Source organism: Triticum aestivum, chromosome 7A, assembly GCF_018294505.1.
Source record: "Triticum aestivum cultivar Chinese Spring chromosome 7A, IWGSC CS RefSeq v2.1, whole genome shotgun sequence".
NCBI lineage: Eukaryota > Viridiplantae > Streptophyta > Magnoliopsida > Poales > Poaceae > Triticum > Triticum aestivum.
In genome coordinates, this window is record NC_057812.1 from 41,621,811 (window position 1) to 41,649,139 (window position 27,329).

The 27,329-nt window shown below is 47.0% G+C and overlaps 1 pseudogene; it reads right to left on the bottom strand.

Moving 5' to 3' along the window:
* Nucleotides 1–23,244: 23,244 nt before the first annotated feature.
* Nucleotides 23,245–26,998, bottom strand: LOC123152933 (ureide permease 1-like; annotated as a pseudogene).
* Nucleotides 26,999–27,329: the final 331 nt, after the last annotated feature.

A 27,329-nucleotide genomic window follows, 5' to 3' on the forward strand; every position in this document is an offset into this window, starting at 1 on the left:
TACTTTTGTTACTTGTTGCTCGTTACAAGTTATCCTATCACAAAACTATCTATTACTACTTATTTCAGTACTTGCAGAGAATACCTTACTGAAAACCGCTTATTATTTCCTTCTGCTCCTCGTTGGGTTCGACACTCTTACTTATCAAAAGGACTATGATAGATCCCCTATACTTGTGGGTCATCAAACCTTAATTCCATTTTTTTAATTTTCATTTATAAACTGAACTAGTGATAAAACAAGAAACTAAAAGACTCGATTGCAAGATCTAAAGATATACCTTCAAGCACTCACCTCCCCGGCAACGGCACCAGAAAAGAGCTTGATGTCTACTACACAACCTTCTTCTTCTAGACATTGTTGGGCCTCCAAGTGCAGAGGTTTGTAGGACAGTAGCAAATTTCCCTCAAGTGGATGACCTAAGGTTTATCAATCCGTAGGAGGCGTAGGATGAAGATGGTCTCTCTCAAGCAACCCTGCAACCAAATAACAAAGAGTCTCTTGTGTCCCCAACACACCCAATACAATGGTAAATTGTATAGATGCACTAGTTCGGTGAAGAGATGGTGATACAAGTGCAATATGGATGGTAGATAAAGGTTTTTGTAATCTAAAAATATAAAAAATAGCAAGGTAACTAATGATAAAAGTGAGCCTAAACGGTATTGCAATGTGTGCAAATAAGGCTTAGGGTTCATACTTTCTCTAGTGCAAGTTCCCAAAACAATAATAACATAATTGGATCACATAACTATCCCTGAACATGCAACAAAGAGTTACTCCAAAGTCACTAATAGCGAGGAACAAACGAAGAGATTATGGTAGGGTACGAAACCACCTCAAAGTTATTCTTTCCAATCAATCCGTTGGGCTATTCCTATAGGTGTCACAAACAACCCTAGAGTTCGTACTAGAATAACACCTTAAGACACAAATCAATCAAAACCCTAATGTCACCTAGGTACTCCAATGTCACCTCAAGTATCCGTGGGCATGATTATACGATATGCATCACACAATCTCATATTCATCTATTCAACCAACACATATGCCCCAAAGTTTCTACCGAAGAATCAAACGAAAACGTGTGCCAACCCCTATGTATAGGTTCATGGGTGGAACCCGCAAGTAGATCACCAAAACATACATCAAGTGAATCACGTGATATCACATTGTCACCATAGATATCCACGGCAAGACATACATCAAGTGTTCTCAAATCTTTAAAGACTCAATCCGATAAGATAACTTCAAAGGGGAAACTCAATTCATTACAAGATAGTAGAGGGGGGAAGAAACATCATAAGGATCCAACTATAATAGCAAAGCTCGCGATACATCAAGATCGTATCACCTCAAAAACACGAGAGAGAGAGATCAAACACATAGCTACTGGTACATACCCTCAGCCCCGAGGAAGAACTACTCCCTCCTCATCATGGAGAGCACCGGGATGATGAAGATGACCACCGGAGAAGGATTGCCGCCTCCGGCAGGGTGCCGGAATGGGTCTAGATTGTCTTTCGGTGGCTACGGAGGCTTCTGGCGGGGGAACTCCCAATCTAATCTCTGTTCTGGAAGTTTTAGGGTACGTGAGTATATATGGATGCAGGAAGTACGTTGGTGGAGCTTTGGGGGCCCCACGAGGCAAGGGGGCGCTCCCTAGGGGTGTGCCCCCCACCCTCGTGAGCACCTCCCTTGGCTCCTGACGTGGGGTCCAAGTCCATCCGGTAGCTTTCCTTCCAAAAATAACTTCTCCGTTTGATATTCCTTTTCTTCGAAACACTGAAATAGGAAAAAAACAGCAATTCTGGGCCGGGCCTCCGGTTTATAGGTTAGTCCCAAAAATAATATAAAAGTGGATAATAAAGCCGAATATTGCCCAAAACAGTAGATAACATAGCATGGAGCAATCAAAAATTATAGATACGTTGGAGACGTATCACTATTCCACCCAATCTCTCTCTCTCCCTTCTAACAATGGGGACCAACAACAACACAAGGATTTGTTTAAGCAAACCAAGAAAGAAAGCATGCACCCATGGAAAGAAGCACTGCACTATCCAATCTAATCATCTAATCACAGCGCCATTAGCACGGCCATTCATTAGGACAAGACAGATCGATCTTTGTATTACTTTCATAGTGCAATTGCTTGCATTTAAATTATCTAACATATAAGTTTTAGTAACCATACACAATATTTTAAACTACTCCCCCGATTCATATTGATTGACGCTACATCAGAAGTGGCCTTGAACTTCTCCTCGGCGATGCCTTCAAGAAGGGAATGTTGCAAAATAGCGCCACCACCGCCGGCTTTGGCAATAAGCCGAAAGCAAGTTTTCACCTGGATCTGTTCGAAGGATCTCCATCAAGCATCTAGTGCACGGATCACCGCCATCTCTGCCAGGGACTGGACAATGGATCCAGGCCGCCACCGCCTGACCGGCCATGGCACCACTGCGGTGCCTACACCGGCACCGTCGGGCCCACCATTCCCGCCTGTAGACGCCCTCCAGATATGCCGGCCCGCCGAAGGCTATCTGGGCAAGGCGAGGCCCGCGATCTGGGCTGCCACCACAGGTGCTCCTCAGCCACGGGGAGAACGCGCCTGCGCTATCGCTGCCGTCACACTCTTCGCCGGGCGCCCGCTGCTCCTTGCTGCCAGTGCATCGCCGAGCCATGAGCCGCCGCTGACGACAGGAGATCTCCACCATCGCGTGAGGGGGAAGGCCCCACCGCCGCCGTCACTGGCCAGGCAACACCGGCGTGGCCTCAGGCGGCCGCAGCAGGGGGGAGACTAGGCCAGAGGCCTAGTGCCAGCGGCGGTGGATCGCCCCCCGTGTCGCCAGGGGTTGGCGACGCGGTAGTCGGGGAGGGAGGTGTCAGATTTCCTGGCTTGGAATTTTTTCCACAGGAGATTAAGCTTACCTCTATTGTTAATTGGAATGTTATGATGAAATCCGATCTGCATTCAACAATGTAGCATGGAATTCCCTAAAAACCAAACCATTCCTCTGATTCCAAAGGCACCAGCATCCCACAATCATGATTTCCATAATGAAGCTATACGAGTATCTATGTTTAGCATCCATGATCATGCCATAAATGTTGTTGTGAGTGTTCCATTCAATTCTAGTGCTCAACCCGAAGCCCTAACTAAATGTGTAAGAGAAGAACATGTGCTTCCTATCTTCCATATCTTGATCATGAAAGTGTACATGATGTGGAGCCAAGGTGGAAACTCTTTCTAGTCAATAGTTTACAAGTGTTAATTCTGTCATACGAAAAAATTTATGCTTTAGAAGACAACAAGTGGTCCAGATCCATCTGATGGGAGGAGTTGGGTTGGATGTGCCCATGAGAGAATTGTAAATATTCTTGGTACTGGTGGTGTTACCTCCCCAATTGAAAGTCCAGATGTCTTTGTTATTCTGATCTCCAATAGAATTCAACTGTCCAGCAAATAATTGATATTGTTGATGTGCAACGATGGATAATGGTAGTTGAAATAGATAATATTAACTATCCATCCTTTTGGATTTAATGAGGGAGATATTCTCTTCATGAGCAAATGAGTGCAGTTCATGAATTTTTGCCATCCAAGTGTCTTCCCAGACGAGAGCAGTATCACCATATTTGACATTGTAGGTAGTCATACTAGTGGATTTATCATATAAGTTGAGGTAGTCTTTCCACCAAAAGGAACCATTGTTTTTGCAGGCACGAGGGATCTCATTGTTGGGGTAGTGAGCTCTCTAGATCAAATTCACCGGGGTATATTAGTAGAAACAATTTTGTTCCAAATAGAATGAATGTATAGCGCAACTGAAGCAACAATTTCGTTCCAAATAGGAGCAGCACTGCAATCATGAATGTATAACACAACTGAAGCAAGAGAGCTTTGGGCAACAAAGCGATCAAGTCGATGAAGAGGCACTACGGCATGGCTCGGTACTAGGTGTTTTCCGACTTCTGGTATTCTATTGCTGATTCCTGGTGACTTATATGCCTGAGCTAATAAAATTTGAATCTCTAATGCGTAAAGCTGTGAGAAACACTGTAGATTGTGTGCCTGGATAACTCTAAGGAATATTCCTGGTGCCTTACATGCCTATACTGATAATGTTTCAATTTCTGATATGTAGGGATACAACAAAATGGTGCTTAACATGAGTCTGCAAACTGAAGGAAGAGAAGCAAAATCGCACATGTATCATTCATCTTTTGTTGAGTGGGGATTTGCTCTTATAATAGGCATGATTCATTTTGTGTACCACCATGGGACAATTGTCTCCAAATTGAATGGAGCATTTACGTGGGTTAATGAGCTGGCCAGTAGCTATCTCATATCTGTGCATAACATCCTTGGCATAATAGCTTGCTCAACATTAGCTTTGAAGAAAAGAATGGTGTCGTCCGCAAAAAGGAGGTCTGAGATTCCCGGTGCTCGACTGCAGATCTTCATTGGTTGGAAGGCTTGTGATGTTACTCCCTATCTCAACAGTGAGGATAGCCCATCAGCTACAAAGAGGAACAAGAAAGGAGATAGGGGATATGATGAATCATGTACATAGATGACCTAGAAAACTCCAAGGAAGATTCCTTGGCGCCTTCCATGCCTATACCAATAGTGTTGCAATCTCTAATGTGTAGGGATACAATAAGTGATAAACAAAATGGGTCCGGAAAATTCTTAAAGGTAGAGCAACAAAATGACATATACCTGTTATTCATCTTTTTCTTAGTGGGCCCTTGCTATTATAAAAGCCATGTCCTAGGTAGTAAGCCTTGGTCCAACGAGCGATAAATGCTAAGAATTTGTCGGTTATGACTTTAGTTCTTTGGTAGCAAGAGTGTGCTTGAGCTTTATCAATCCTTTAAGCAAACAACATTTCCTTAACTTTCCCCCCAAAAGAAATACATTGTATTGATCTCTCGTCCTTTCCATTAAATATTAATCCAGCCAATAATTTATATTGCACATATATAAAAGAAACAATAGCAACAACAACAGCAACAGCAGCAACAACAGCAGCAACAAACAATAACAGCAACAACAGCAACAGCAACAACAACAGCAACAGCAAAAGCAGCAGCAGCAACAGCAACAACAGGAGCAACAACAGCAACAGCAGCAGCAGCATCAGCAACAACAACAACAACAACAACAACAACAACAACAACAACAACAACAACAACAACAACAACAACAACAACAACAACAACAACAACAACAACAACAACAACAACAACAACAACAACACCACCACCACCACCACCACCACCAACAACAACAACAACAACAACAACAACAACAACAACACCACCACCACCACCACCAACAACAACAACAAATCAACAACAGCAACAACAACAACAACAATAAGAACAACAACAACAACAACAACAACAACAACAACAACAACAACAACAACAACAACATCAACAGCAATAACAACAACAACAACACAACAACAACAACAATAGCAGCAACAACGACAACAATAACAACAGCAACAACAGCAACAACAACAACAACAACAACAACAACAACAACAACAACAACAACAACAATTTTAGTCCGAAACAAATTGGAGTAGGCTAAAGCTGAAATCCATAAGATCTCGAAACTAACTTATGATTCTGGCACGTGGATAGCTGACTTCCACGCAACCCTATCCATGGCTAGTTTTTTGGTGTTATTCCAGTCCTTCAGATCTCTCTAACAGTCTCTTCTATATCAAGTTTTGTCTACACATACAAAAAGAAAGCCTGACTGTAATTTCTTTCAACCTTGGAAAGAAAAGGAGACAAGTAGAAACTTCTAGCGGGCCTAACGCAGTGAAATTTGACCCCACACATTGTCAAATTTTCCTACAAACTTGACAATTATTGTAGTTGTGTCTGGCAGTCTATCATGACTATAATTTCTCAAATTTGTTGAAGTTATAAAAATTAAGTCTTCACCATTTTTATTTGACATATCACATTCTATTGATAAAAATGTATGGGAAAGTTTTACAACCCAAGGAGAGTAGAGAAATATTTTTGTGCTAAAAATGTTTTGATCGGATTAAGCAACCTGCACATGTAGGTATTCGATACAAAGTTTCCTACTGAATTTCTTGTACTTACATACGATAGTTAAGCAATATGCAGCTTTGTTTATCGGTACAGTATGTCATTTTCTTGAGAGGAGGTAAACATTATTTTTCCGCTTTGACTGTTTTTCTGGAAAGGGAAATTTAGGGTGAACATCTAGTAGTTATATAAAGTGTATGAGGTAGTCCTCGATGGCAAAGCGGCGGAGATGAGGCGGCGGAGAGAGGATATGGTGGAGGCAGAGGAAGAAGGGAGCAGTTGGGTGATGATGTACTTCTGGAAGCGGAGCATGGTGTACTACTGTAGGCGGCGGCGTGGTGGCGCCTGCGGCGAGAGAACCATCGCTGCGAGTGGAGATACAGAGTGGTGACCGTTTGCGTGGTCTTGTTGGACATTGATGCTGACCCCACCCGTCAGGCAGTGCTTCCACATATTGGGTTGTGGAAAATCTGAGCCTCGTACTTTATTGCTACTTTATCTTTACTCTTTACCTAATATTAAAAAACGGAGCCTTTCGTAGTTCTCCATCTATCACCTCTTTATATCCGTTGATTTTATGTTAACTATAAAGATTGACGGCTGTGATTTAAAAGAAGTATAGGTCTAGGTCGTTTGTCTTGGGCAACCATCACACAGTTCTTAGATCCGTTGCAGCGTTCGCCTTATTGTTTTTGTAGGTTCCCACATGACCACGTCCCTGTCTGGGCGTAGGGATCTCAGAAGCGCGCGTACGTACTCTCATCGGAATCCTCCATTGTACACTAGTAGAAAACAAGGCTTTGGTCCAGGCCGGGTCAGCCCATTAGTCCCGGTTCAGTCCAGAACCGGGACCAATGGGGGCATTGGTCCCGGTTCGTGAGCCCAGGGGGCCGGCCGGGCCACGTGGGCCATTGGTCCCGGTTCATCTGGACCTTTTGGTCCCGGTTGGTGGGATGAACCAGGACCAATGGGCCTCGCTCCTGGCCCACCACCATTGGTCCCGGTTGGTGGCTTGAACCGGGACCAAAGGCTCCCCTTTAGTCCCGGTTCATGCCACCAACCGGGACCAATGAAGTGCCTATATATACCCCCTCGCGTAAGAGCAGAGCACACTGCTCTGTTTTTTTTCTGGCCGAGGGGGAGAGGGCTTGGTGGTGCTCTAGCTCACCTCCTATGCACACAAGGTGTTCGATGGAATGCCCGAGCCACACTACTTAAGCTTTCTCCTCTCCAAGCTCGACCTCCAAGCTCCATTTTCCACAATATTTGTCTAGGTTTAGCGGTCCGTCACGCCCCGTCCCCGTCTTCACCGCCGTCGATCACCCGCGCCGAGCTCATCGCCGGCACCACCGTGGTGAGCCTCTTGTTCTTATCTTCTTTCTGAAAGGAAAAATATTCTTACTTGTATGTTTACATAGATACTTGTATTATTTTCTTACTTTTATTATTGCATCTTATATAGTGCGATGGTTTTGGTATCCGCCCCCGTCGGCCCTCGTCCTGTCTATGATTCGGATGTGGTATATATATTATCTTTATAACTATTGGTTCATTTATTGTTTATGAAAATTATGCCGACCAACGTGACATAGATTTTATTTATGTAGGATGTATGTGAATCGGAAATGCCAACCGACCCTATTGTAGAGAGGTTAAATTTAGTTGAAGAAGAAAACAATTTGTTGAAGGAAAAAATAAAAAAAATTGAGGAGGAGAAGATGATATTGGAGTTGCATGTTGCGGATGTCGTCGATGATCACAAGATCAAGATGGATGCAATGCGCTTGAAGATTAGAAAGATTAGAAAATATGCCATTCATACCGAGGCTTGGTATCATTATGCCGTTGGATCAATTGTTACCTTGGTTGCGATTATGATCGCATTTGTTTTCGCATTGAAATGTTTTACATAGTTTCAATGTATGGTTTAATTAATTAGATGCTCTGGAGAGCTATATGTTGTTAGATGAGAACTATGTATGCACTTTGGTTTTAATGTGATGATGAACTTCTATTAATTTGGACACTTAATTATATATAATGCACGCAGATGAACCGACAATGGATGTACGGTGACAGACACACCTGCGAGTACATTAAGGGCGTGCATGAGTTTCTCGATGCGGCTGAGGCAAACAAGCAGAATGGTTTTATGTGTTGTCCATGCACTGAATGTGGGAATACGAGGTCTTACTCTAACCGGAAAATCCTTCACTCCCACCTGCTTTACAAGGGTTTCATGCCACACTATAATGTTTGGACGAGGCACGGAGAAATAGGGGTTATGATGGAAGACGGCGAAGAAGAAGAGTACGATGACAACTATGTGCCCCCTGAATACGGTGATGCTGCAACGGGGGGAGCTGGTGAAGATCAAGAGGAACCAGACGATGTGCCCAATGATGCTGCAACGGGTGAAGCTGCTGAAGATCAAGAGGAACCAGACGATGTGCCCGATGATGATGATCTCCGCCGGGTCATTGTCGATGCAAGGACGCAATGCGAAAGTCAAAAGGAGAAGCTGAAGTTCGATCGCATGTTAGAGGATCACAAAAAAGGGTTGTACCCCAATTGCGAAGATGGCAACACAAAGCTCGGTACCGTACTGGAATTGCTGCAGTGGAAGGCAGAGAATGCTGTGGCTGACAAAGGATTTGAGAAGCTACTGAAAATATTGAAGAAGAAGCTTCCAAAGGATAACGAATTGCCCGACAGTACATACGCAGCAAAGAAGGTTGTATGCCCTCTAGGATTGGAGGTGGAGAAGATACATGCATGCCCTAATGACTGCATCCTCTACCGCGGTGCATACAAGGATCTGAACGCATGCCCGGTATGCGGTGCATTGCGGTATAAGATCAGACGAGATGACCCTGGTGATGTTGACGGCGAGCCCCCCAGGAAGAGGGTTCCTGCGAAGGTGATGTGGTATGCTCCTATAATACCACGGTTGAAACGTCTGTTCAGAAACGAAGAGCATGCCAAGTTGATGCGATGGCACAGTGAGAACCAAAAGAAAGATGGGAAGTTGAGAGCACCCGCTGACGGGTCGCAGTGGAGAAAAATCGAGAGAAAGTACTGGGATGAGTTTGCAAAGGACCCAAGGAATGTATGGTTTGCTTTAAGCGCGGATGGCATTAATCCTTTCGGGGAGCAGAGCAGCAATCACAGCACCTGGCCCGTGACTCTATGTATGTATAACCTTCCTCCTTGGATGTGCATGAAGCGGAAGTTCATTATGATGCCAGTTCTCATCCAAGGCCCTAAGCAACCCGGCAACGACATTGATGTGTACCTAAGGCCATTAGTTGAAGAACTTTTACAGCTGTGGAATGGAAACGGTGTACGTACGTGGGATGAGCACAGACAGGAGGAATTTAACCTTAAGGCGTTGCTGTTCGTGACCATCAACGATTGGCCCGCTCTCAGTAACCTTTCAGGACAGACAAACAAAGGATACCACGCATGCACGCACTGTTTAGATGACACTGAAAGTATATACCTGGACAAATGCAGGAAGAATGTGTACCTGGGCCATCGTCGATTTCTTCCGACCAACCATCAATGTCGAAAGAAAGGCAAGCATTTCAAAGGCGAGGCAGATCACCGGAAGAAGCCCGCCATGCGTACCGGTGATCACGTACTTGCTATGGTCAATGATTTACACGTAATCTTTGGAAAGGGTCCCGGTGGACTAGCTGTTCCGAATGACGCTGAGGGACACGCACCCATGTGGAAGAAGAAATCTATATTTTGGGACCTACCCTACTGGAAAGACCTAGAGGTCCGCTCTTCAATCGACGTGATGCACGTGACGAAGAACCTTTGCGTGAACCTGCTAGGCTTCTTGGGCGTGTATGGGAAGACAAAAGATACACCTGAGGCACGGGAGGACCTGCAACGTTTGCACGAAAAAGACGGCATGCCTCCGAAGCAGTATAAAGGTCCTGCCAGCTACGCTCTTACGAAAGAAGAGAAAGAAATCTTCTTTGAATGCCTGCTCAGTATGAAGGTCACGACTGGCTTCTCGTCGAATATAAAGGGAATAATAAATATGCCAGAGAAAAAGTTTCAGAACCTAAAGTCTCATGACTGCCACGTGATTATGACGCAACTGCTTCCGGTTGCATTGAGGGGGCTTCTACCGGAAAACGTCCGATTAGCCATTGTGAAGCTATGTGCATTCCTCAATGCAATCTCTCAGAAGGTGATCGATCCAGAAATCGTACCAAGGCTAAGGAGTGATGTGGCGCAATGTCTTGTCAGTTTCGAGCTGGTGTTCCCACCATCCTTCTTCAATATCATGACGCACGTCCTAGTTCATCTAGTCGACGAGATTGTCATCCTGGGGCCCGTATTTCTACACAATATGTTCCCCTTTGAGAGGTTCATGGGAGTCCTAAAGAAATATGTCCGTAACCGCGCTAGGCCAGAAGGAAGCATCTCCATGGGCCATCAAACAGAGGATGTTATCGGGTTTTGTGTTGACTTCATTCCTGGCCTTAAGAAGATAGGTCTCCCTAAATCGCGGTATGAGGGGAGACTGACTGGAAAAGGCACTCTTGGAAGTGACTCAATAATATGCAGGGACGGATATTCTTGGTCTCAAGCACACTACACAGTTCTACAGAACTCTACCTTGGTGACCCCGTATGTCGATGAACACAAGAACAGTCTGCGCTCCAAACACCCGGAGCAGTGCGACGACTGGATTACATGTGAACACATCAGGACTTTCAGCAGTTGGTTGGAAACACGTCTCAGAGGTGACAACACTGTTTGTGATGAGTTGTACTTGTTGTCCAGGGGACCATCTTTGACTGTATTGACTTACAAAGGATACGAGATAAATGGGAATACATTTTACACGATCGCCCAAGATCAAAAGAGCACCAACCAAAACAGCGGTGTCCGCTTTGATGCAGCAACCGAGAGCGGAAAGGACACATATTATGGTTACATAGTGGACATATGGGAACTTGACTACGGACCTGATTTTAAGGTCCCTTTGTTTAAGTGCAAATGGGTCAATCTGTCAGGCGGCGGGGTACAGGTAGACCCACAGTACGGAATGACAACAGTGGATCTGAAAAATCTTGGGTACACTGACGAACCGTTCGTCCTAGCCAATGATGTGGCACAGGTTATCTATGTGAAGGACATGTCTACCAAACCGAGAAAAAGAAAAGATAAGGAAGCGAATACATCATACGATGAGCCAAAGCGCCACATAGTTCTTTCAGGAAAAAGGGACATCCTGGGAGTGGACGGCAAGACAGACATGTCTGAAGATTATGAAAAGTTTCATGAAATTCCTCCCTTCAATGTCAAGGCTGACCCAAGCATCCTGATAAACGATGAAGATTATCCATGGTTACGGCGCAATAAGCAAATGACACAAGCGAAGAAAAAGTGAAGACTTTCTCCCGCAACTATTATGATGATACCATGCCAACTTTGTAACAGATGATCTTTCGTCCGAAACCCTGATACTTCGAAAGAGATTGTCCGTTTTGTACACGAAGTGCATCCAGTTTTTGCCGTAACCATCTCAACTTTGTTGCACATGCTATGTGGGTGAAATGATGATACCATGCCAACTTTCAACCTTTTCGGAGTTCATTTGAAATGCTTTTCAATTTCAGGGTCTTATAGCTCAAAAAATCAGTAAATGCATGAAAAATAACAAATGAAGTCAGAAAGGGTTGAAAATTGATGATGTGGCTTTGAATGGTGCATTTTGAACACAGAAAAAATATGGAGTTCAAATAAGTTCAAGAAAATGAAATCCCTTTGTAACAGATGATCTTTCGTCCGAAACCCTGATACTTCGAAAGAGATTGTCCGTTTTGTACACGAAGTGCATCCAGTTTTTGCCGTAACCATCTCAACTTTGTTGCACATGCTATGTGGGTGAAATGATGATACCATGCCAACTTTCAACCTTTTCGGAGTTCATTTGAAATGCTTTTCAATTTCAGGGTCTTATAGCTCAAAAAAATCAGTAAATGCATGAAAAATAACAAATGAAGTCAGAAAGGGTTGAAAATTGATGATGTGGCTTTGAATGGTGCATTTTGAACACAGAAAAAATATGGAGTTCAAATAAGTTCAAGAAAATGAAATCCCTTTGTAACAGATGATCTTTCGTCCGAAACCCTGATACTTTGAAAGAGATTGTCCGTTTTGTACACGAAGTGCATCCAGTTTTTGCCGTAACCATCTCAACTTTGTTGCACATGCTATGTGGGTGAAATGATGATACCATGCCAACTTTCAACCTTTTCGGAGTTCATTTGAAATGCTTTTCAATTTCAGGGTCTTATAGCTCAAAAAAATCAATAAATGCATGAAAAATAACAAATGAAGTCAGAAAGGGTTGAAAATTGATGATGTGTCTTTGAATGGTGCATTTTGAACACAGAAAAAATATGGAGTTCAAATAAGTTAAAGAAAATAAAATCCCTTTGTAACGGATGATCTTTCGTCCGAAACCCTGATACTTCGAAAGAGATTGTCCTTTTTGTACACGAAGTGCATCCAGTTTTTGCCGTAACCATCTCAACTTTGTTGCACATGCTATGTGGGTGAAATGATGATACCATGCCAACTTTCAACCTTTTCGGAGTTCATTTGAAATGCTTTTCAATTTCAGGGTCTTATAGCTCAAAAAAGCAAAAGGAATCAACTAAAAAGTTTTTATAAACCTCTAGTATTTTTTGTTCAACTTAAAAATAACCTAAAATTACTAAATAGAGTATAATGATAAAATACTGTAATATTAAGTTATTCATAAACTAGTGCTTCACATACATTTTAAAACTATAAGTATTTAGTACAAATAAAAAAATAAAAAGCAAAAAATAAAACAAAAGAAGAAAACAAAAAATTCAAATTTTAAAACTAATGGCACTAACATAAAGTTTATAATTTTTGTGACCTAAAAGCAAAAAGAAATCACTAAAAAACTATAAGTGTTTAGTACAAATAAACAAAGCAAAAGAAAACAAAAGAAGAAAACAAAAAAATCAAATTTTAAAACTAAAGGCACTAATAGAGAGTTTATAATTTTTATGACCTAAAATCAAAAAGAAATCACTAAAAACTATAAGTATTTAGTACAAATAAAAAAATAAAAAGCAAAAAGAAACAAAAGAAGAAAACAAAAAAATGCCACCTACTAGGCCTCCACGGCCTGAATACGACTAGAAACCCTTCCATGGGCCAGGATTCAGGCCCGCAGAAGGCCCAGCAGGCCCAACAGGCATAGCAGTGCACAGATTAGGCCCGTAAGCCTACAATAGAGAGGAGCTCGAGAGGGATGTGGCAGCGAGGCTTATAAACCACTCCGAGCCCCTCTCAACTAGCGAGGTGGGACTAAACTTACGACCGCACCGCGCCAGCACAGGGCGTTTGGTCCCGGTTGGTAGCACCAACCGGGACTAAAGGGGTGCATTGGTACCGGTTCGTAACACCAACCGGGACGAATGCCCCCCTTTAGTCCCGGTTGGTGCGACCAACCGGGACCAAACGCCTCTGCTTCCCGCCCTTTGGGCTGCCGAAAAGAGGCCTTTGGTCCCGGTTTGTAGCACCAACCGGGACCATAGGTGCGCATTCGCCCCGGTTCGTGCGATGAACCGGGACCATAGGTCCGCCTATATAAGCCCACACTTGCGAAAATTTCGCCAACTGCTCCATTCCCCATCGCCGACGCCGCCAGGCTGCTCGTCCTCCTCGTCGCCATCGCCGTGCCCTGCCCCATCCCCGCGTGCTTGCCGTCGCTGCGCCCTGCCCCGTCGCCGTCGCCGCGCCCTGTCGTTGTCGCCGTCACCGCCCTGCCCTCGCTGCCCCGTCGCTCGGCCGCCCTGCCCCGAGCCCGCTGTCGTCCGCCCTGACCCGAGCCCCGCCTCCTCGTCCCCGTCACCGTGTGCCGCCCCGAGCCCGCCGCCGTCCCCGTCGCCGTGTGCCACCCCGAGCCCGTCGTCCCCGTCACCGCGTGTCGCGCCCCGCGCACGCCGTTCCCGTCGCCGGCATCCCTGAGTCCGCCGTCCTCCTTCCCGTCGCTGTCCTCCTCTCCCCGTCGCCGCCCGCCCCCAGGGAGCTCCCCCGTTTCCCATCCCCGTCGCCGACGACGCCACATTGCCGCCGCTGCTCTCTGTTTATATGCAAAAGTTACATTTTTAGAAAATCATCTATATATGTTCATATATGCAAAAGTTCTATATGAATGTGGCTATATGTATGTTCATGGAAAATAATTTTGCTCGATGATCTTTTTGTTCACGATGTTCATATAATATTTTTCATGTATGTATGAATGTCGATATGAATTGTACCTATGATGTTTTTTTATTCATAGATGAATATGTATGTGGCTATGTATGTGTATGTGGCTATGTGAATATGCAAAAAGAGGAGATGAAGAAGATGATATATTTTCTTATTCGTGGGTGTGTCGAGAGGGTCGTCGATAACTTTAGTGCATTTTAGGTTATTTTCATTTTAGGTCATTTTAGGTCGTGGGTGTGTCGAGAGGGCGGCCGAGGGGTCGAGGGTCGTCGAACATGAGAGGGGGGATGATAGATGATGATGAGGGGGGGAGGGGGACGTCGGACATTCATGAGAGAGGCGGGGAAGAAGGGGAAGAAGAGGGAGAAGAAGAGGAGAGGAAGTCTTCTCCTCTATTCTTTCTCCTCCTCTATTCTTTCTTCTCTTCTTTTTTCTTCTTCTTCCTATATGTATTAGTTTTTTTATTTAGGTTGTTAATTAGTAGATATTAATTTTGTTCATATATGTATGGATGCATGTGATATGTATGTATGTATGTATCGGGTATGTCGTTGTCGATATACCCCCTACCCGATAACTTCGACATGAGGGGGTTGAGAGGGGGTCTAGGGTCGCCGAGGGGTCGAGGGTCGTCGAACAGGAGAGGAAGAAGAGGATAAAAAAAGAAGAGGAAGAAGAAGAAAAAAGAGGAGAAGAAAGAATAGAGGAGAAGATCTCCTCTATTCTTTCTTCTCCTCTTTCTTTTTCAAGCCCGTGTCACTTGTGGGACGTGGATGTAGTGTCTGACACCGACGGCCACCCGCGTCACTTGTGGGACGTGGATGTAGTGTCCGACACCGACGGCCACATGTATCTCACACCGACGATACTTGCTATTTAGGGTTTCATCTATCGCTCGGCGACCCTCAATGACCCTCGTTCCCGATAAAAAAAAGAGGAAGAAGAAGAAAAAAAGAGGAGAAGAAATAATAGAGGAGTTCTTACTCCTCTATTCTTTCTTCTCCTACTCCTCTATTCTTTCTTCTCCTATTTTTTTTCTTCTTCCTCTTCTTTTTTATCCTTGAAGCGTTGTCGAGGCCACCCCAAACCCTAGAGAAGCAGCGTCGACGCCACCCGAAACCCTAGAGAAGCAGCGTCGAGGCCACTAATTAATATTAGTTCTATGTTTGCCACTAATATATCCATCTGTCATGTTTGAATAATAATTGCCATGTTGTCAATATTTGTAGAAACTATGGACACCGCCCTAGATGAAGTACAAGAAGAGTTGTTGGGGGACATAATCGCACGATGAAGTGATGCCGTCGTCTCGTTGTTTCTCAACGACACCGATGGTCTGGAAGCAGCTGGCTATGATTATGATGGCTCCAGTGACCTAATGCCAGTGCAAGAAGGAGACCATGAGGACGGCTCCGGTGACCCAATGCCGGTGCAAGAAGGAGACCGTGATGACGTCTCCGGTGACCGAACCGAGTCCGGACAGGTATATATATTAGTTAAGCTTCTGCTGACTAGCTAATTGATGCATTCATTGTTTTGGTATGTACACATATTAATTAAGTCTTTGTTCTTTTTTCTAGCCCTCCGGATCGAGCACAACTTCGGTAAAGAGACGAGGCCCGAAGAAAAAGTTGAGCTCGGATGAAAAGTTTGAGATCATAGCAATCGCGCCCGACGGCCAACCGATTGAACCCCTCCGGACAAAGAGCGCATTTGTTGCTCAGTGCGGGGTTTTGGTTAGGGACAAGATCCCGATCAGCATCCAGCAATGGTTAAAGCCGGCTACAGAAGACCCTGAGGTGTCTTATGTCAATGATATGCAGAAAAATGATCTTTGGACTGAGCTGAAGTCAAATTTCACCCTACCGCCAGAGGATGATCCAGAGAAGCCAGTTAAAGAGCAATTAATCAAGTCTTTTGCTCTTAAGAGGATGGTAGAACTATTCAGGAGGTGGAACAAAGAGCTGAATAAGTTTGTCGAAAATAAAGAGACACCAGAATTCAAGGGCAGATATGAGAAGATCAGAAATCATTGGCCCGCATTTGTGGCCCACAAGACATTGGAAAAGAGTAAGAAGATGTCGGCGACAAACAAGCAAAATGCTGCGAAGAAGAAGCATCACCATCGCACGGGGTCAGGTGGCTACCTCGTAGCCCGGCCTAAGTGGGCCAAGACTTAGAATGATCTGGTTGAAAAAGGGATCGAACCAGAGACAATTAACTGGCCACACTGTTGCCGGACTTGGTTCTTCGGGGCTGGCGGAATCTTGGACCCTGTAACAGGGAAGTGCATTTGGATGAACGATCAAATGGACATACCAGTCAGGAAGCTTCAGCAGTATATCGAAGCACCGCAGCAAGGGACGTTCTTTCCAGACTGAGAGAACGACGAGCTCACAATGGCCCTCGGGAATCCTGAGCACCCTGGACGGACACGAGGCACGCCAGGATCCATTCCGTGGAAGGTTGGGTTTCCGGACGCAGGCGGTTACAAATCCCAGGAGAGGAGGAAAAAATTGCAGCAGACCCAAATGCAGGCGCTGCAAGCAAGGGTACAAGCGATAGAGGAATGAGAAGCAAATCGCAGCAAACGTACTACCGAAGCTTCCCCCGAAGCTACCCCGCCATCTCAGCGGAGAAGCAGCATGGCTTCCACCGAGCTGCTTCAGCCGAAGCATGCCTTGACGGCTCCTGCTAGCTATCCTGTGGATGCTATCACGGAGTCTCAAAATTGCCACCTTATGACGCAATGGATGAATTTGAAGGTCAAGGCGGCTGTTGGCTCTGTTTATCCTACTGAACCCGGCTCAACTTTTCACTACCGGCCGATTCCAGAAGGATATGCTAGGGTGATGCTGGATGAAATAACGGAGGGATTTGAGGACCTCCAGCTTGACCACCCTACCGGTGAAGGGGAGACTAGGCTGGGGTCTGCTCTGAAGACTCCATGCCTATGGCGGATGGAGCTCATCAACTTTCCGAACTGGATGCCTCCGCCTCCTCCTCCTCCTCCGGCAAGTCAGGGCACTCCGCCTCCTCCACCGCCTCCTCCTTCGGCAAGTCAGGGCACTCCGCCTCCTCCACCGCCTCCTCCTCCGGTGAGTCAGGGCACTCCGCCTCCTCCACCGCCTCCTCCTCCGGTGAGTGACGATCAGGGCACTCGACCGGCTCCTTCTCCGGCGCGTGGCGGCACTCCGCCTCCTTCTCCTCCTGCGCCGACGCGCCCGAGCAGCCAGCCTCCTCCTTCTCCGCCTCGTCAGCAAGGGCGGAAGAGACCTGCCGCCGCTCCGGCTGCTCCGGCGCGTTGTAGTCCTTCTCCTCCGCCTCGTAAGCAAGTAAAGAAGAGAACCACTCCGTCTGCTCTGCTGGTGTCTAGCAGTACAGCCAGAGGCGGGAGGAAATACAGATTCGGTCCTTCTCTGAAGACTCCAGAGAAGTTACCATATGAGAGGACCCCGGAGGAGAACGCCGAGATCGCACGAGAAGAAGTGAGGAACTACTTTGAAGGGGTGAAAGCAAAGAAACATCCACCTCCGTAGGAGAAGGTAGATCCGGTGAAAGCGAAGCGCACTCTGGCTGCCCTGACAAAACCACCCAAGTCTCCGCCGAAAGGAAACTATGAGCGCATTATTGGAAAGGAATTTGCCGAAGCGGAGCGGTCAGGAAGTACTGTCAGTGATCAGAGGCTGAAAGAACGAAGAGCTGGGAAACAAGTTGCCCAGCTCGGCGAACAAGCGAAGCAATCGTGCCCCCCGCTCAAGGTGCCTAGCGACAACGTCGCTAATGATCCGAGGATGGTGCCCGGTTATAGCAATCTTGGCGATTACCTGCCCGACGATGTACATTATGATTTCATGGAGGTGCAGATACAAAGATACGAGTACGGGAAGCCTCTCGTCAAAGATGAAAGATCTCTATCAACGATGATGCGAAGATTGCATGATTGGTACTTGAAAATCTGCAGAGACTCTGGGGGGAGGAGTACTTTGTATGTGAAAGTTAAAAAGGAGCATGACCTCGTTGGAATTGAACTGTTGCCTGTTCCATTTGAGGAGTTCTTTCAGTTTTTCAATCAATTGGCCCTCGATAAAACAACGGTCACCTGCTACTGTCTGTAAGTAGTACTACTTCTGTCATTAAGTCTCTCTATATAGCTCAGCTCTTTCATTGCATGTATTTATAATCATCCTCACTATATTATGCAGATTGAAGATCGCCGAATTGAAGAAAAGACAAGTCGGTGATATTGGGTTCATTAACACATATCTCATAGATGCAACTCAGGTTAAATTTCATGCCGCAGATACCGAGGCCAACTTGCTACGATCGTTGGTAATAAATGAAAACAAAGATATAATACTCTTTCCTTACAACTTCAGGTGAGTGTTACTGTCTTGTGCGTATTCGGTTTCCCTTATATATTAGTCAAGGTTATAGTAATGTAATTGATGAGTTATGCATGCGTGTGCAGTTACCACTATATTCTCCTAGAGATTAAGCTTGAGCAGGGACTAGTAACCGTCTTAGACTCAAGACGAAAAGATCCCCAGGACTATGCGGACATGACTCAAATGCTCGAGAAGTAAGTTAAATCGATCATTATCCACCATATCAGCAACTTTGTTCATTTCCTGATATATCAAGTAATTGTTTTCTTTGTCTGGCAGGGTTTGGAAAAAATTCTCCAAAAAAGCTCCAGGACTCCCGAAGAAGCTGCAATTTAGACACCCGAAAGTAAGTACTATAGTAGCATGTTCCGCGCATCTCCTATTGATTCAAGCGCTAGTTTCATCAATACCATTTGGCATTCTTGCTTATCAGTTTGATTGACCTCTATTTCTTGTAAAGTGGTTGTGGCAGGAACAAGGGAATGATTTCTGTGGATACTACGTTTGCGAGTCCATCCGCCACATGACCTGTGAGCGGGGCTACACTGACGAACAATATAAAGTATGTAAATAACAACATTCACAATTTTATTTTATTACCATCATTTGTGTTGAGTTTCATTCATTCATATATATATGTATTGACCCCCTTCTTCAAATTACATGTTTCGGAAGCGGGATGAACTCCTAGCACCAGCTCGCATGCGAGCAATTCAAGAGGAATTGGCGGCATTCTTTCTTGACCACGTGATCGCTGAAGATGGAGAATACTATGTGGACCATGAGTCTGTATGATTATATTTGTAAGAGATAATTATTGTATATATGTAGCAGGTAGTGTCGGATAGATATACGAGAACTTGTTGTTCGACCAATCTCTCGGAGAAGGAGAGGTGGTCGATATCACTTCTCTCTATATGCATATATGTTCATGACGATCTTCTGTTTCCTTCGTTTGCTTACAAGCTAGCTAGCGTGTCTAGTCCTCTCTATACGTATGTATAGTACGTAGCGTCGACCAAGCACAGACATAAGAGAGGACACTTCTCTCTATTAATTATAGCTAGCTAACACAATATATGAAACACCTAAATTAACCCCCCAAAACCCCCAAACCCCCCCCCCTCCAAAAAAACAAAACCCCCAGCCACAGAAATGCTGACGCGTGGATGCCTATTGGTCCCGGTTGGTGCCACCAACCGGGACCAAAGGGTCTCCTGCCTGGGCTCCGCGCACAGGCCACGTGGAGGCCCATCTGTCCCGGTTCTGGATTGAACCGGGACTAAAGTGACAGGGCATTAGTACCGACCCTTTAGTCCCGGTTCAAGAACCGGGACAAAAGGCCCTTACGAACCGGGACAACAGACCCTTTTTCTACCAGTGGTATAGGATCCATATTTGAATATGTCTGTCTTTTCATAGACTTATTTGAGGTGAAGAGGATGTCGCGGCGGGTTAGATCGAAGGCAGAAGCTACCCCGTGCGGGCTGGAGGAGCTACCTCCATGTGGGTGTGGACCGGCGTCGGTGTCCCTGCCATGGGTATGGAGCTCCAACGGAAGGTGGGGCTGCTGGAGGCCATGGTCGGTTGCAGAAGGTCGGCGGCGACATGATTAATTGAGTAGGTCCCTGCATGCATGGTTGGAACTAGGGGAGGAGAGGATAGGAGGCCCTGTGTGGTGTGCCTCAATCAGATGCTCGGTCGCTTGCATGCCTACGCTCGCCCGCCGGTTCTCTCGTCGCTGGCGTGGCGTGGCGTGCTAAATAAGAGCATCTCCAGCCGTTGGCCCCCCCAGGAGGCATAAAAATCGCCGCCTGGGGGTGAGCCGTCGGTAGAATCGACGCTAGGGGCGGTTGGGCATCCAGCCGTCGCCCCCAAGTCGCCCCAGGTCGCCGATATCGGCCCATTCCTGGCCGCTTTTCAGCCCACTTTCGGCGAGAAACGGTCCATATTCAGCATGGTTCGGCGTTGAATTCTCAACATAAATAATTTTTTTCCCACATAGTTCATCACAGAAAATCAAATAGTTCAACAAAATAGTGCAACAACAGATAGTTCAATACAAATTATATAGTTCAACTCATATTTCATCACACGTCGAGATAGGTGTCGCCCTTCATCCTCCATAGGTGCTCTAACAGATCCTGCTGTAGTTGATGATGCACCTGTGGGTCTCGGATCTCCTGACGCATACTGAGGTAGACAGTCTAGGTTGCCGGTAGCTGGTGATCAACTTCGGCTAGATGACCCTGCCTGTAGTATGGTTCAGTGTCAAATACTGGCTCTTCCTGCTTGCTCTCGATGATCATGATGTGCAAGATGACACAGCGAGTTATGATCTCCCATATTTGATTTTTCGACCAGGTCTGAGCAGGGTACCGGAAAACAGCAAATCGAGATTGGGGCACACCAAATGCCTGCTCGACATCCTTCCTGCAAGCCTCCTGCACCATGGTAAAGTGGGACTTCTTGCCTCCTGGCACAACATTTGAGATAGTCTTCACAAATATAGACCATCTCGGATAGATGCCATTAGCTAGGTAGTACCCCTTGTTGTAGTGCCGCCCATTAACCTCGAAGTTCACCGGAGGAGAATGACCTTCAACAAGCTTGGCAAAGACAGGAGAACACTGCAACATGTTGATGTCATTGTGAGTTCCTGGCATACCAAAGAAGGAGTGCCAAATCCAGAGGCCCTGTGTGGCCACCGCCTCAAGTACCACACTGCAACCGCCTTTGGCGCCTTTGTACATCCCCTGCCAAGCAAATGGGCAGTTCTTCCATTTCCAATGCATCCAGTCGATACTTCCAAGCATCCTAGGAAATCCTCTTGCTGCATTATGTGCTAGGATTCGAGCAGTGTCTTTCGAATTGGGTGTTCGCAAGTATTACGGTCCAAACACGGCCACCACTGCCCGACAGAACTTGTAGAAACACTATATGGTGGTGGACTCGGCCATGCGTCCAGAGTCGTCGAGTGAATCACCAGGACCTCTGTATGAAAGCATCCTCATCACTGTCGTGCACTTCTGGATTGAGGTGAATCCAAGTTTGCCGGTGCAATCCTTCTTGCACTTGAAGTAGCTGTCGGACTCCCGGATGGAATTCATAATCCCGAGGAAAAGCTTTCGGCTCATCCGATAACGACGCTGAAATACTTTGTCGCCGTGTAGTGGAGCGTCGGCGAAGTAGTGGAGTAGAGCATGCAGTAGCCTTCGAGATGATGCCGGTTCTTTGCTTTCATCCGCCCAGGTGCCGAGCCATCGGGCCCGGCTTTTCATTGGTCACCAACAGGGCGGCGATGCCGGCGAGGACCATGAGACGTTCCTCTTCCTAGACGTCGGCCTCGGCTTCCTCCTCCAGCAGTGCGGTGAGTGCCTCCTCGTCGTCTGAGTCCATTGCCGAGGCAGGCAAATCGCCGAACACCTTACGGGCGCGGTGGGCGCGCACCTGCCACTACACTGCCCCTCCGCGGCCGGAACGCCGGAAAAATCACCCAACCGGTGGTGAAGAGGCTGCCTCGGCGAAACCTCTGCTCTTTTCCCGGCGGGGAATGGGCTATCCAGCGGTGCTGGGCGGTGGGCGCCGGGATCAGCCGGTTGTCGGCCGAGCGCGCGGGGGGTGGGAGGTGAATCTGGAAGATAGGCTTGACTTTTCACCGACGGTGTGGGCCAGACATGCTTTTCCTTTGCGCCGGAGCCCCCGAGCGCCCCCAAGTGCGCTGGGTTCGGCCTGCAATCGCCGGGCCTAAAAACGGGCCGAACCGGCGGATTTCTTTGTCCTGGGACATGACTGGGACGTTTTTTTTGGCGCCGGCGTGGAAAAAGTCACCTAGAGGGCGTGTTACGGACGCGTCTGGAGATGCTCTAAGGAAGGAGGAGGAAAAAGATGCGGTCTTTGAGCTGCAGGAGTCGACTATCTGCCGGTGCTGATCGGAGAGGAAGGAGGCGCGAGGAATTGTGTCGGCGGCGGCAACGAGATTCTGGGCTCCGCCGTTCGTCTCTTTTTTTTTTTTGCGGGTGACTCCGGCGTTCGTCTCAAGGAGGAGAGAGACGGAGTCACCGGAGCAGCTAGCTAGAATTGGCGGTGGTCGCACTAACTGGAGGAGAGAAGGTCGCAGAGATGAATGAATTTTGAGGAGAAGAAAAGGGAAGATGCATGGATGAATCCACGTCCTCGCGGCCGTCCCGACGGCAAGCCCCAGCGGTCCTCGAGGGGAGCTCACGTCGGTCAGCGGTGCCCAGAGATGCATGCGCGCGTTTGTTCCCGAAAGTCAACTCTGGGCGTCTGCCCTCGCCGCACGTACGCACGGGATGCCACGTTTCTGATCTCTGGTACAAGTGCTGCATCGCACTTGTCGGAATTACATACACACAACATCCGTCCTCGTCCAAGAACTTGCAAGGGTAGTATCCTCTCCGCCGTTGCTACACGTACAAGGTCCCCATTGGCATGCCATGCATGAGCAGCAGTGGTTGCGTCAGGGCGGCTTCCTGTGCGCGGACGAGGCCATGAGCACGGCCATGGCGACGAGACGACGAACATGAAGAGCATGCTCTCCAGCAGCGTGTAGGCCCTCCTCGACGACCTGCGGTACTCCCCGAACAGCAACACGCCCCAGCGCATGCTCACCAGCGGCAGCCCCTGCACGGAGTCCGCCGCCGCGTACCCGGCCATGAACGCGAACGCGTTGCCCAGCCCGAACACCAGACCCGCCAGCAGCGCCATCCCCCTCTCCCCTCCCGGTCGCCGCCGTAAGCCCGCAGTGTGGATCGTGGATCGCGGCACGCCGGTCAAGGGGCGGTAGAGGCACAACACGTTGAGCGCCACGCCCACCACCAGGTAGGAGAGGCAGAAGTAGAAGTAGGCGGTGTAGACCACCAGGTGCGGCACGCCGTCGCGCAGCTTGTGCCACTGATCGTTGGTCTCCAGGTTGAACGCCGGCGCGAACAGCGAGTAGCATTAGCATAGCATACCCCCGCGAACATCACGATCGCCAGCCCCACCAGCGTGTTGGATTGGACCCGAGAACCTTGATTGATCTCTTGTCCTCGAGGTCGACGAGGAAATCTGCCGTTCCTGCCTCGGCTTTCTCCACGGCTTTATATGGTACTGCAGGCTTTGCTGCTTCACAATCCTTTGGTTCCTATGTTCTCGATTGAAAGACTATTATTAAGAAGACCAGTAGATCATCATTTTCACCTGATTATTGATACACAAGTTGTTACCTTCTTCTTGAAGAAGGTGCTGGGTGAGATCTTACTTTGCAGTGTTCCTGTGAAGAATTCAGCAAAGTGATCTTCAGATGCAGTGCACTGCACGGCGTACTTGTGCCGAAACTTGTAAATTTGGTTTGGATTTCCAGTTACAAGCAGTAGATTAGCTAAAATATTCAGATATCTACATGTAAAATCTTGGTGAAAAGGAAGAAGCTCATTCATTATTTTCATCAAATGAATAAGGCGCTGGGGAAGGAAGCAGAGATGAGATTCTACCCAACAGAGTTTCTGGAGTTTAATAGCTTCTCCTGGTTGTCAGCAGCATTGGAGGAGTGAACAAGTGAGCCTAGGCAGGCTGCAATCAGAAAGCATCCGACGCCCAAGAAGAGAACCTCCGCCTTGTTGATCTGGTCGCCCAGAAAATAGTTCAATGTTGTCCCTGCAACAGAAATTTCAGTTTATGATTTTTGATATCTTCCGGTGAGTCTCTGATCTTGATCATGAATGTTTATATGTATGATTAGTGCATGATTGAGTCAGGGGCGTCATCTTATTTTTCTCCCGTTGCAACGCACGGGCATATGTGCTAATTTAATAAAATGGTTGTGTCCATTGCTTGATGCAGAGACCGCGAGTATTCTCCCTTTCGGAAAAAAAGAAGGACGAAAGTAAGCAAAGTGGAAAGAAGCACTACCGCATCTAATCACAGCGCCATTAAGACGAGACAAATCGATATTTACAGGGCCATTAAACTTGGGAGAAGCAGTGTCTCATGCAACAGACGTTTCATTTCTTTGTGCAACGATGCAATGATGCAACAGTCGTGGTGAGTGGCCTCGCCACAATTGGGAGTCCCCACTGTTTGCTCCCAAAGCATGACTCCTCTCCATAGAATACGATCGAGCATCCAACGGCGATGCGGTAGATTTGAACCATTTTTAATGAACATGAAAATAAATTCCCATGTCTCAAAGAAGTGTGTTTTAGTGGGCTAAAGTAGAAATCTTTCCTTGTATTGGCGGTTCTGATGAAAAATAAAATAAAAGGGCAGCAAAAATATTGGAACACTTTGATGTCATGTGCACACAACCCTCTGCATCTAATAGATTTTCAGACAAGACATACAGCGGTCGCCGAGACATTACGCGTCCAAAGCAGAGGCCGAGAAGGGATCAACAACACAGTGGCTGATGTCGAGGATCTGAATTGAGCTGATGAAGATGTCTTTTGGGTGGTCTCTCGTAGTAGTAAGCTGAACTGCTAATTCGAAATGCTTCGCGGCGGCCAAAACGCAAAGGGTGGCCTCCTACTTGATTATTGCGATGTCCACAGTAGGCGTGGTTGAGATACTATATAAGACATGAATAGTACACTCGTTCCGAATTTCTCACGCCGTGGCAAAAGAAAAAAGGAAGGACACGGCCCTGCCACTGAAACCATTTGGGAGGCACACTGAGGTGGACTACTCTTTGACAAAGTGAAAGCACTCCAAGGGTTGAGGTCCAAGCCATCGAAGCCATGCCAAAACTATATCATCATCCAAATGCGCATGGACTATTGGCATTTGCAGAGAAGGTGCGCGGCTAACTCGCCTTCCACTTTACAAAGTTGAAAAACAATGCAATTTGTGCAATCTATTAGCAGTCCAAGCAAATCATATTTGACAAGCAAGATGACTTTGGTAAATAAAGCAATCAAGTGGATGGAGAAGAAGACACCAGCAAAGCTCGATACTTCATGTTCTGGTTTCAGTAATCTATTGCTGATCCTTATATGCGTGAACCAATAAAATCTGAATCTCTAGTGTGTAGAGATATGAAGAATAGTATACATAGACAGGAAAAATCTGAATCTCTTGTGTGTAGAGATAGGACGAATAGTATACATTTTTTGTTTTTTGCGAGGAGAACGAATAGTATACATAGCCAGCCTGGAAATCTGTAATGTGTAGGGATAGAACAAATGATGCACAAAGTGGGTCTGGAAAAATCTAGGATATTTTGCTTAGCAGGGTCTTGCTCTTAGAAAATACAAGACCTAGGTAGTACGTAGGCAGTGATATGAAGTCGTTATTACACCAGTAGCTAACTGTTAAGAATCAGTTGGTTATGTCTTTACGGAAAGGTGTGGCTACACTCTGGTGTACTACACAACAATTTTGAAAAAACTGACAAAACACCTTTCAAAACTGATCCAAAAAATCTGATTTTTTGTGACATCAAACATGAAAATTTGTTTTAGATACTTGCAAAATTTCATCAACAAATAACATTCGACAAGATCTCACCAAAAATAACAAGATCACCGGTCAATGTTTTTTCCATTTTATACAAGATGATTTTTGTTGTCTAGAGCTGCTCGAATGTTATTTCCGGATGAAATTTTACGACAACCTAAAACATTTGTTCATGTTTCATGTCAAAAAAAAATCAGAATTTTTGGATCACATTTGATATTGTTCTTTCTGGTTTCTGTAAACTCGGGAGTAGTACACTCGAGAATAGAAAATCCACCCTCATGATTTTTGTCCTTTGGTTGGAAGAATAGAGCTTTATTGATCAGCAATAGGCATTTCCTTACCCCTTTACTGAAAAAGGAATGTAGGATGAGCCGCAAAGTTTAGCGCGCTCGCTGCTGCCTTTTTTGCTCCCCACTCAGAAAGAAGATGGGGATCCTAAACTAACGAGGAGGAGAGCCGGCCTGACCCCCGGACCCCCGCGTCGCCCGAGCCAGGCGACTCGGGTGGAACCCAGCCGCCGGCGTCCTGTCACCCCTTCCCCGCTCACCCCCGCGCCGCCGCCGTCGTAGGGCCGGCCGACGAAGCCACGCCGGACCTTGGGATTGCAGCGGCGGGGCTGCCCCTCCTCCTCCCACCGTCCCTTCTGCCCTCCCGCGCCAGATCTCAGTTGGCGGCGACGGTGCCGGCCTACCCTGTTCGCTAGCGGCGCGGGTGGACTGTCGCAGCCGCATCTCAGCACCGATGGTGCCCTGTCCGCCCTGACATGATCTGGACATCCTCTCCGGCTAGCTGCGGCACTCCAGGCGGCCGGCCTTGGCGAGGCCCTGCTAGCTGCGGCTCCCCCTGCTCAGACACCCTCCCCCCCCTCCCCCCGTGAGTTTCAAGTCGGCCTTCTGGGGAGGCGGCCATGGATGGCTGGGGTTGTGCGGTCGGCGTCTGCCTCTTGTGGCACGCCGGTCATGGGTTTGGCTGCGCGCGAGTCCACTTCGACACCTCCACCTCGTCCCCATCCCCCTGCAGGGGCGGCTTCGGCCCGGCGGCCATGGACCTGCGTCCCCTTCCTGCGTCCATTGCCGGCCAGTGCGGCTTCGGACCCGACGAGCCTCG